Source organism: Ostrea edulis, chromosome 9 (genome assembly GCF_947568905.1).
Source record: "Ostrea edulis chromosome 9, xbOstEdul1.1, whole genome shotgun sequence".
Taxonomy (NCBI): Eukaryota; Metazoa; Mollusca; class Bivalvia; order Ostreida; family Ostreidae; genus Ostrea; species Ostrea edulis.
In genome coordinates this window covers 14710825-14722973 of record NC_079172.1, presented here as the reverse complement: position 1 = coordinate 14722973, position 12149 = coordinate 14710825, and the positions used below count along the sequence as shown (strand labels likewise).

Genomic DNA, 12149 nt, shown 5'->3' with positions numbered 1-12149 from the left:
AACATTAGAATACCTACTAAATTTACAGAATAACTAATACTCGCTAGCATTTTTTTAATGACGTAACATTTTGATAGAAAACAGATTTTAAACATTTGAAATGTGCGTGAAATATATTTTCAGTGTTATTTAAAAGACTATCTATTTTTATCTTTCTTTTTTTGTGTATATTTACGACATTTTAATTGTTATCTACAAACAAAAAACCCCCCAAAAAACAAAAAATAGAAAAAGATATAACAGACAAGCGTTTTAATAACATTGTTATCAATGAAGTTCACACGAAGTTTTACGGCAATTTCAATCTATAAGCTCAGACTTTAATATATTGACTCCATGAATAACTAGACATTCATTGTATTACAATAAATATCACTAATTACAATATGTGGACTTTTTTGACAGTAAAATCAATTCTGAGATAGGTATTGTAATGAAAGAAAACAAATTTGTGGCAAAAAAGAGAAAGAATGAGCGAGAAAAATATTTTATTGCGATTCGATATCCAATAGAATTAATAAAACTTGAAACGACCTAAGAGAAGCAAGAAGACTGCGGGTCCCTTTGATATCTTATCAATACCAGGAAATCTCCTACGGTCAACTTTTTTCATAAACTTTTGTGTCGTTTGGAAACACGATCTAAGTTTCTAAATACAGCTTACTGTATTCGATTATCTTTACTACAGAAATAAATTAAGGACGTGCTCAATCTTGTTTTTAATTGAGTAACACATACACCATATTTGTTCATTTCCTTTAGAAAGAAATTTTACATCGATTATTTTATATACATGTATATGAATATTTGTATTGAACTTTATGTCAATGTTGACGCTAGCACTAATATAAATGGGAAGAACAAGACTTCCAATTGGTCTAATTTAGCTCCGATATGTTGACAATCATTTAAGACGAGTTTGAATACACGTAGATATGTTGTTAAATAGGCATGATACTCAACACTTCAGATAATTTCTATGTCATGAATTTACCAACTAATGATGTCTCAACCACATGTATTATTCTACATTTTCTTTTAACGTACCCAAACTCGCTATTTTTCAAAGCTATATATGGCTTTTGATAGTGTGGGCGTTATGCATCAAACACATTTAAATCTTATTAATGATGCATATGCGATAAATACGTTTATATTTCGGGCAATGCATAGCGCGTTTATTTCTAGGCAATAAATTGCCTGAACAGTTGACAAATTCATCAATTTTCTCGTGTAAAAATATCTCCAGCATTGTGACGTCAAGGTTCAAGCCTGGAATGTGTTTTTCCTTCCAAACTTTTCAACATGGAGACTTTTAAAGAAATAGAAGAATGGTTTAAAATTCCGGGCCAATAATGGTCGTTATCACTGCTAGTCCCTTTGTTTGTTACATGTACATAACTCCGTGATAGGTTTTGTTTATTGGATAAAACTCTACATTCTGCCATTATCGGTGGCCACCAGAAATAACGAGAGACTTCAAAACATTAAATCAAGGATTCAAAAAACATAAAATCTGATAGCATGAGAAATTGTTTTGGGGCAAAATTGTTATTGTCTCGGATGATGGAGTGCTTAAGCTCCGTGAAACATTGTATTATTGATTTTATATATCTGAGGATTGAAGAGAATTATTGGTAATTGCTTCAAATAAAATGGTAAAGGGTCTTTTAACTCTTTTTTTTTCAAAGTACTAATCGTTTATACAACATTATCTCTGCTTCATTACGTGGAAAAATATTACAGTGCCATTAAATGCATCCAGCATACATGTATACGTATTGCATTCATCATATGCACATTCTTGCATATTTGGAAGAAAATTAGGAATCGTTTCTCAAATGAATATTTTTTTCATAAGTCTTATTTCGTGTTTATTATTTACATGTACATGTCGTATTCCCAGCACATAAATCTTGGCAGCAAAATAAAATATAAAAGTTCTGAATATTCAGTCTACCCAATTGTTAGTTCACCTTAGTTCACCTTGGTGACACTTCCCTTAATCATACTATTTCATTCTGTCTCAAAAGGATGTATACAACACCCTTTATACGTTTTTAATAACAGAATAGTACCATTTAAGATTAGAATTTCAATTTCCTTAAATCCATCAAAACCAAGAGGAACCATTTCAAATTTTATATGCGGTTTCCACTCAATTCGATGCCAAACCATTGACTTATCACCTCCTAAATAACTTGAATGTTTAGTAGGTATCGTAAATATCAAATAAAATATCAATCACTTCTTGGCTATGGACTCAAGAGTGACGTATGGGCAGAATTTTCTTTTCATGATGCAACAGAGTGTTTTTCCGACTATCGCTGGATTGCTTGTGTGAGAACGACGCGTCTCTACAACGCCTGCTAAAACATACAATGCTGAACATTAAAGGGCTTTAAAAAAACCACTGCTGGAACCCCTTATCCCATGTCTAGAAATACAAATCAAGGATTACCTTTTATCATAGCTAATTAACGGACAGAGAGGCAGTGTTAGCGGCATATTTTCATTACCATGAATTTAAGAAGACTTAGTGGATCATGCGGACCTTTACTGTCTTGCAATCTTCAACGTATCTTGATCGTACCGCTAATCAAAGTGACAGTTTTTTGGTTGCCGACATGTCCCTGTACATACTAGATAGCTCGTTATCAATCTGTACATGCATGTCTCTTCGTCGATGGTTGACATTCACACGAGCACGGTTTTGATCTCATTTTCCATATTTGTCTCAGATCGCAACCACCAATCTGATTGAAGAGTAGTCATTAAAAATTTTCAGTGAGGCTTGCCTCGGAAACACCAGAACCAGGGATGCAATCAGGGCAAAACATAGCGATTCGTTTTCAACTTGTCATTATCTCTCAGCTACGACTGATCAAAAGGCTAGTAATGAGTGGATTGTTTTGGCTAATCGTTTTGTGCATCCGATATCAGCCTTGGGAATGGTCGTTGTCATAGTACATCCTTGTACACCAAATGAGTAGAACCAACTTTTGTTTTCCTGTTAGCTTTTATATCTTGTAATTCCGGAGAATAAACGTTTATTTCTTTTTTTCTTTCTTTCTAAAATCCAGGTCGCTATTCAAGCTCAATGGTCCCGGATTCTGCGTAGTTAATCATATTCACGGCGCCGGTATATCGTGATATTACCTCGCTATAACCCTCGTACGTACATGAAAATCAAACCGTAAAGCACGATTACCGAAGACACCGTGTCGTTGACGGATAGACCACCGTGCATTCAATTAAGGACGTCCAAACTGAAAATTTAAATGGGCAGGGAAACAAAAATAACAGTCCCCATTTAAAAGAAATGTAGTTAAAAGATACGATTTGTTTATAGTTGATCAACCATAAAAAGTGTCTTCTTAATACTATAGTCTGTTGTTGAGACATATATTTTGACAGCCGTGAAATTTAGTGATTGGTTTAAGGCAACCGCGGCGATCCTAGAAAAATTCTAATAGAGGATAACGTTAACATTAATTGAATAAAAATCTATTGCTTGGATATTGAAATTCGGTACACTTGCCAAAGCACATGCGCTGGTGATGACAATGCTCTAGTAGTAAACCCGATTTTTGCATTCATTTTCATTTTTTTTCTCTCTCCTTTTTTCACTTTTCGTCATTGGGGAAATCCATTTCGTTTGGTTACTGATTCAGATCGATTACGGCAATTTTGAAATCATTCTAAATAGTATGTTTTTACTATTTAAAACATTCAACAAGCACGCGTACATTTATCGCATACACCTTGATGAATTCCAGACAGCGAATGAAAGCGACAACCAACTCGAAGTTCCCACCCAAATCCCGGAGCTCCCCATCAGCTCTAAAACCTCAGTCTTTTCCCCCGTCATAAGATTCAGTTTGGTGATATAAGAAAAAAGCTTGTCCGTAATTTTATTGAGTAGCAGACAGACAGACACGTAAAGAAAAACACACACCGAGCCAGAAGCACACTAACCTTCTTGGCGGTGGTAATTACAACCAATCCCAAACAAGAAGGACGTTGACACCGGAATTAAGGTTTATTATAAGTAGACCCAACGCTTAAGTTATCGATTTCTCGCATATCGAAATAAAATACCGGCATTGCCATCGGCATGGTTCCTCCAAGATTATTTGGACATGCTACGTCCTTTTGCGATTATTCTGTTAGTGACTTGACTGACCATTTCCAGGCCTGTGTGTTGATATTTGTGCACTCTGTTACCATATGTGGCAAACAATGTCCTTGCACGTTGTATCTCTCATTTGCTCCTCCGCCCTAGAAAAACAAGTACATGTATGTAAACTTACTCCAAGATTACATTTAAATATGAATTTTCTAAGAAGCCAGTACATAATGAAACTTTAGGTGGGTTTTTTTGTTTGTTTTTTTGTAAATCGAAACCAAAAACGGTTAAAACTAAAAGTCTAAATAATTCAATACTCGTTTGTGATAGTACTGATACACCGACATATTCTTATTTACATGTAGTACATGGTATTAAACAAGATGTAGTTCTCTGTGCATAACTCTCGCCCACGGTGAATACAATGTGTTACCATGGATCCCATTCATTAGTTTCTGTTGCCAGATTCGATTCATTATTTTGCGTTACCATCAAATTTCTGGTTTTGTCAACAAATACAATGCCATTGATAAGTAAGTTTGTAGACAGTTGCCCCTTTTATGCTTTCCACTTTCAAACAAACTATTCTTCGTTGGTCACTTGGTTTCGTTGACGTGCTGAACCACGAAAACGACGAGAATTGGTATTCGACGAATAATGATTAAACCACGGTCTGTTCTTTCATTTTGATGATGGTCGAGGAATGAAAATTCGGAGAGTGATTTTTTTCATTCTGTTGATTACCAATTGATCATCGTTTTCTCGGCATTCAAAAAAATATAACTTATCACGATAGCATTATAGGCTAACACAATGGCGTCGCACACAAACACACAGAAGCGACGTGTCGGTGATTCATCACGACATTTCTTTGATAGATCGTTTTTCATTATTTTGATAGAGGAAAAAAACCCGCCAATCTTCACAAATTCATCAAGTTGGACACCGACAACTAATCTAAGTACAATTATTCAGGAACTCTTGATTAAAATGTACAGATTCTCTTGTTTGGAATCAGGGGGGTCGTATGTATTGAGGATAATATTAGTATCGTCTGTATTCGACTGTTTGCGTGACTTAACAATCGCTTGTAACAACACAACGATAAAAGAGTCGTCAAAACTTTTCGTTTTGCTCTTCATCGATATGATGCAATCATATTGTCCACATCACAAAAGTAAAATTGCGCAAATTTGTCGCTCTGATTTGATGTATATCAAGTTGATAGCATTTGCAATCTAAAATTCTCTGTATTGAGTTACCGAAAAACAGAAAATATTATTGCAGCTTCAAAAACACAGTCGGAAATTCATACTATTTTGTGGGCGGAGGCCTGCAATGAAAATGACTGATGGATACTTTTTTTTATTCATACACAGGTAAAATGCAATTATCAATAATTTATTCGCATATTTGTAATGATAAGTGGATTTGCAATCGATTACCCAATTTCGTCTCCTTGTTTCACTGTTTGGACAAAGGTTATTTAAAACGCATATTTTGGAAAAGTTCATTCAATAAAAAATCAATTGGGTTGTCGTGAAATTATATACATGTATATATATATATAAATGTATGTATATAAAACACTATAATCCAACAACACTCAACATCCAAAGTGTCGGAACTAATAGTAGATACGAGGCCAAATATAAAAGGATACAAAAAGCACTAAAAAACTAAAAATGATTTAAGTGCTACACACACACACACACACACACACACACACACACACACACACACACACACACACACTATATATATATATATATATATATATATTATATTATATATATATATATATATATATATATATATATATATATATATATATATATACTTTTCTAAGCTCAGAATGTAATTGGATTCAAATTGTTTAATCAATAGTTCTTGAAGTACTGTTTTTCTTAGATTGAGGTTCTCCCCACTGGGAGTTCTGATGGTGTCCACTGAATCGATACAGAACGTCATAAACACGGCCTGTCTGTGACATGGCTCTCGTTCTTGTCAGGGCTTTCTTGTCTCGCGGGGAAAAGCACTAACAAAATTGATATACAATATTTCAAAGAAATTCGTTTTAACCAGCATTCATGAAATTTGCAATATATTTGCCCCATTTAACGGTTTATGTTGTCAATAAAAGTCTATCGAGACATTTTTGTATAAACTTTTTATAAGACTTGCTCATGATGGAGACAGGTGTTGACATCTTTTTGGTTTAGGTAAGGAAGCTGAGGGTTCTAGACAAACAATAAAAAGTAGTAATTAACGAGGACTAGAAACGAACGGGAGGAAGCATTCATCTTATCCAAGATAACGTGCCACCATTTACTAATAGAGTAATTGCATTGGTCAGACAAATAATGAATATCTTGAATTAAACGTCTGTCTGACAATATCTATAGCTGTGGTATATGTAGGATCCTGCACTTCTGGTATTTTCTCTACAGTTAATCGTCAGACAAGACAACAAATTTATTATGATTACCAAGTACATCACAGTCTTTTCTTTTATCCACGAATAACAATTTATATGTTGTAAAGCTATATAACACACTGCATGGGGATTTAGATGTTGTGTCTAAATGTAACAATGCACATTATTGGACAGAGATGTTGTTTCTAAATGTAATAATGCACATTATTGGACAGAGCAATTGCATGTTGTATATAAATGTAATCATAATGCATGTGATTGAATAAAGGAATTAAATTTACTGCTTAAATATAACACAAGCACACGGACAATGGAATTAGATGTTTTACATCTGTACACTGCATGCTATCGAAATCAAATGTTGTTTTGAAGTCTCGTTATGTTTAACTACACAGAGGAATCGAGCGTTGCGCTTATTTCGGACCGCTCTGGACCTTCATCAAAAGAACGTAAAGGACCGGTGAGGTCCGGGAACAGCGCCTCGTTTTGACGCCAGAATCTTTTTTATGATTGTTGCAAGTTTCATTTCAGTTTAGTTTTTTATGCATAAAAAATAATATAACTAATTTTGTTTCTGTTGTGTGCATATATTTATTGACTATGACATGTTATATCTCCCATCATTCAAAAATCCTGCTTCAGATTCTAGAAATTGTAATCTATGACGTAATCAGTATAATTGATTGAATATTGTAAAACGTCCCTCTCGAGAATCTTTCACTCATATGGAGACGACACCATTGCCGGTGAAGGGCTGCAAAGTTTAGGCCTATGCTCGGCGCTTACAGCCTTTGAGCAGGGAGGATTCTTTATCGTGCCACGCCTGCTGTGACACGGGACCTCGGTTTTTGCTGTCTCACCCGAAGGTCCGTCCCATTTAGTCGCCTCTTACGACAAGCAAGGGGGTACTGCGGACTTATTCTAACCTGGATCCCCGGTGGTGGGGTATTGAGGACCTATTCTAACCCGGATCCCCAGGGGTGGGGTACTGAGGACCTATTCTAACCCGGATCCCCGGGGTGGGGTACTGAGGACCTAATCTAACCCGGATCCCCGGGGGTGGGGTACTGAGGACCTATTCTAACCCGGATCCCCGGGGGTGGGGTACTGAGGACCTATTCTAACCCGGATCCTCATGGGACACGTAGATAGTGTTATTATCTATATTAATGCCCACTAAAAGTTGGAAAAGGGTTATCTAGGTTATCCAGTCTGTGAAGGAAGAAAGAAATATAAACACACCTTGCTTTTTTGCGCTGTTCACGAACGGTACAAATAATGCGAGCAGGAAAATATCAATATATATGATTTTTACTCGTGTCCTTCATAAGACCTAAAAGTTGTAAATATTTATTTGGTATTTTGATATGACTTTATAATACATAAATCAGGCTTCCGTTTTCAATATTTGTATGAAGTTTGTAACACATTTGCAAAAATGGTGTGATGAAAAAGAAAATAATCTACATGTATATACATTCAGGGAAAGCAATGGTTTAATTACGGTGTTAATCTATTCATATTACACGTTCAGATGTTTAGTAAATGACAAATCTCAATTACATGTATACTACTGCATTGGTCCACGATCCTGATTTAGATGTGGTTAGTGAACCAACTCACAATATTTGTCTTTATAATGATTGATTGATTTGCTGTTTTCCGCCACACTCAATAATTTTTCAGTTATCTGGTGACGCCCAGTTTTCATTGGTGGAAGAGAGAACCCAGATACATTGTACTTGGGAAGAGACCACCGACCTTCCGAAAGTAAATTGGGAAACTTTCTCACTTACAGGTGTGAGCGGGATTTGAACCCGCGCCGACTAGAGGTGAGAGGCCGTGTGATTTTGACCACTCGACCACGGAGGCCCTTGTCTTTAGAAAATAGGGGATATATATATATATATATATATATATATATATATATATATACACACACACACAAAGCACTAAAATGACCAAACCAAATTGTCAAGTTTTCGGGACGACCCGTCCCTTCTTCAGGACAAGCGAAAAGAATTACATAATGTGGCCAATATCAACAGAGAATAATAACAAAAACTACATATAAATACATCTAGCACCACAACTACACTAATCTACAAACGTATTTACAACGCAGACTACATGTTTTTTTGGGCTTTAGCCTTGCCAATCAATGTTAAAACTGGAGCGAATTAGGACAGGCCTTATTCGTCCAAAGAGCTGATCCAAAATCAATATATATTGAATCATTATATATATATATATATATATATATATATATATATATATATATATATATATTACCTCATGTATACTACAGATTCTCAGTTTATAATGAAGGATTGTTTCAATATCTACGCAGTCTTCATGTCCCAAAATAGAAAGAAAATGATAAAGTTGTACATCAGTCAGGACGAACATCGATATTTCCATAATACTTTATGGGAGCTTAACAAAAAACATCAGCGCTTGACAAAACCAACACTCCCAACACGACTGAGACATTGATGAAGACATTCTGTCAGAAGAGAGAAAATGTCAAATCCTTTCAGAAAACTCTTATTGAAATTTTACATAAAAACCCTCGCGTTACTCGACAATTAGCGGATTACTTCATCCCTTCATGAAATACTCCGGCAACTATAAAGTCAATTTTGTTTCCGTGTTGAAGAAAATTTTCATGACCATCAAGGCACAATTTTTTTTATCAAAACTGAGCTGCTTCCGTGATGTTACAAATGGAATCTCTATCCTGTTAAATAGATATAAAAAAAAAAAAAAACACAACATCACACGAGTTATTTGGGATGCGAAATATGAACAATCTATTTAGATAATATCGACTTTTATAAGCTGTACAGGCATAACCCCAATATCATACCAAAATACAGAGCTAGTCTTAAAACAATAGCACAATGCTGATCTAACATTAAAATCCTATCAAAACACAAAACCAACCTAAACATTCTACCAAACTAAAGAGCTGTCCCCAAATTCCAATTCCCGTGGGGATCCGGGTTTGAATAAAGGTCCCCAGTGCCCCTTGTTTGCCGTAAAAGGCGACCAATTGGGGCGATCCTTCAGATGAGACCGCAAAAACCGAGGTCCTGAGCCACAGTAGGTGTGGCACGATAAAGATCCTTCCCTGCTGAAAGGCCATCAGCGTCGAGCATAGGCCTAAATTTTGCAGCCGTTCAGCGGCAATGATGACGTCTCCATATGAGTGAAAATTTCTCGAGAGGGACGTTAAACAATATACATTCACATCTGATTCCAAGCACAATTATAGAGCCAACATAAGACTCCTAATACAGAGCTAACCACAAAATCCTAGCAAATTCAAATTCAAATCTATAAAACAAAACATAGCAAACTACTGAGCTAACAGGAAACTGAATATGCATATTTATTGTGTAGATATATATCATGTGACAGACTGAAGGACGGATTCACAAGATTTAATGGCTCTGCTTTCGTAAAAAAGCAGGAACAAAAAGACTAGTATAATCTATTTACGCAAAACAATCGCCAAGTGTTTTTTAAAGGTAGATTTTAAAAATGGTTTAAACTGAATTTCTTGTTATCCGTAGAAACGGTTTTAAGATTTTCAGTCACTTGGAGCTATTACGGACTTCTTTTCATGAATTGGGGTAAGAAATTCATTTTTAGAAATGATATCTTATGCTGCACATTCTATGTAATAGCTTGTTGCAATGCTCAAACATTCTGTTTAGTCGTATAGTGCCAGGGCCCAGCTAGAATTCGACCAAAAAATAATAGGCGTTTTTCCGAATTCATTTCTGCATATCTTGGGAGGTATACGGAATTTCTGCATGAACTTTGGTAGTAATGTAGATTGATTATGTATGAATATATTAGAATACAGAGTAAAATTTTATATCAATTGGTTTATTGTTTTTACATTGTCTAACTTGGTTACCCTATATATAGAGTTCTATACCTTTACTCTTTAATAGTAAATTCGACCCCAAGCGATGCAATTGCCTGTGGTGCAGGCATACATTCTATTATTCTAAACGTTAAACCATTCAGAACATGTTAAAAACTCAATTCAAAATTAAGCCATTGGAAGGTCGTGTAATTTTGGATTAGATAAGCATGAAAGATATATCTCTGTTACAGCCAGTGAAACAGTCGGACAGGAAAACAAACCACACCCTACATTATCTGCACATACTCAGCTTTTTGAAATGCTGTCTTACACAGTATGATAAAATACATGATGTCTCCCTTCCTAACCTTTAGATAAAGGAATATCAGCTGTAGTGGCGGATCCCGATTTTTTTTTTTTTTTTTTTTTTTGGTTGAAATGGTGGCTTTAACCTTAGAACACATATTTTCCCCTTTTACGACCAAAAATATCATTTTCTAAGTATTTGTTTCTGTCAAAAACATTTCGAGCGACTCAGTAAACACGATTAATTGTCCTACTAGTGTAGCATTTTTGAGGGGGGGAAATGAAGGGAAACTGCGCACATGTATGTAATATGCATCCTGCCGACAAAGACACAGTTCGGAAAAGAATGTGTGCTTTATTTGAACATTATAGGATCATGCGCATATTGCTACGAATAAAGTATACCAGAATATACATGTATACGTATATATGTATTATCAAAATAAACTAAACATTGAAATATATTTTTTAAGAGGGTAAGTAAGTGCTCTGTCATAGTTTCGTACAATCATAGGTCTGACTATGAAATAAAGTATGATGTATTAACGTTAGATCAACTATAAAGGAAAAAAGTATTAACGCTGAATAAACTATGGAAAGGTAAAGATAACGAACAGTGATTAATCTCATAACTCCTATAAGGAATACAAAATAAAGAGTTGGACAGACAAGGACCCTTGGATATACCAGAGGCGGGATCAGGTGGAGTAACACCCCCGTGAGCCCTTTATCTTATTAAGATAAACGGAGTAATCCATAGTCAAATTCAGTGTGCAAAGAACGGCCCAATATAACAATTCAGATGAATAAAACAATGGTAACCGTTGGTTTTTTTTTACATATTTTTTTGTTAAATATATGACATTCATTGATATTTTGGAACTTCTGACTAGAAAATGAATTGCTTCTACCGCACAGTAGTTGCTAAATGAAATCAATACTCATTTCTGTTCTTTTGAATGGTGATTTTTCATACACAGGATTGGGTTATGTAATGACTTTAGTATTACGTAAATAGCGCGTCCTCAAGTTATTAGCTTATCCTGAATGTATGTATACAGGTCCGAATCCACTTTTCTCGATAGAATATGTATCGCTGATAAAAAGAAATGCAGAGCACATCAACAAGTAAAAAAAAAACAAAAACAAAAAAACGCACGAGAAACAGAAGCAACACTTTCGTTCAATTATAAGCTGATTTTTAACAAACAAAAAATCTCGCATGGCAACTTGGCTGGTCTCTTTGTTTCTATAAAAATCATAAAAGAAAATAAGACAAGGTGTAAAAGTTTGTCACTTATTTTAAATGACGTAAAAATGTAAATTATAAAAGTAAACACATAAAAATTGGCTGGGAGACATACCAGCAGTTGACATATGAACTATTTCTTAACTAT

The 12149-nt window shown here is 35.1% G+C and overlaps 1 protein-coding gene and 1 long non-coding RNA gene across 2 annotated transcripts in view; one reads left to right on the top strand and one right to left on the bottom strand.

Moving 5' to 3' along the window:
• The window catches only part of LOC125658415 (neuropeptide Y receptor type 2-like), a 33149-nt gene that overhangs the window by 1912 nt on the left and 19088 nt on the right, over positions 1-12149 (top strand). The window lies entirely within an intron of this gene.
• LOC125658421 (uncharacterized) overlaps positions 1-12149 on the bottom strand; it is a 38245-nt gene that overhangs the window by 22416 nt on the left and 3680 nt on the right. Inside the window, exon 3 of the long non-coding RNA XR_007363738.2 lies at positions 3979-4281. This is a non-coding gene — a long non-coding RNA (uncharacterized LOC125658421). The remainder of the gene's footprint in view (positions 1-3978; positions 4282-12149) is intronic.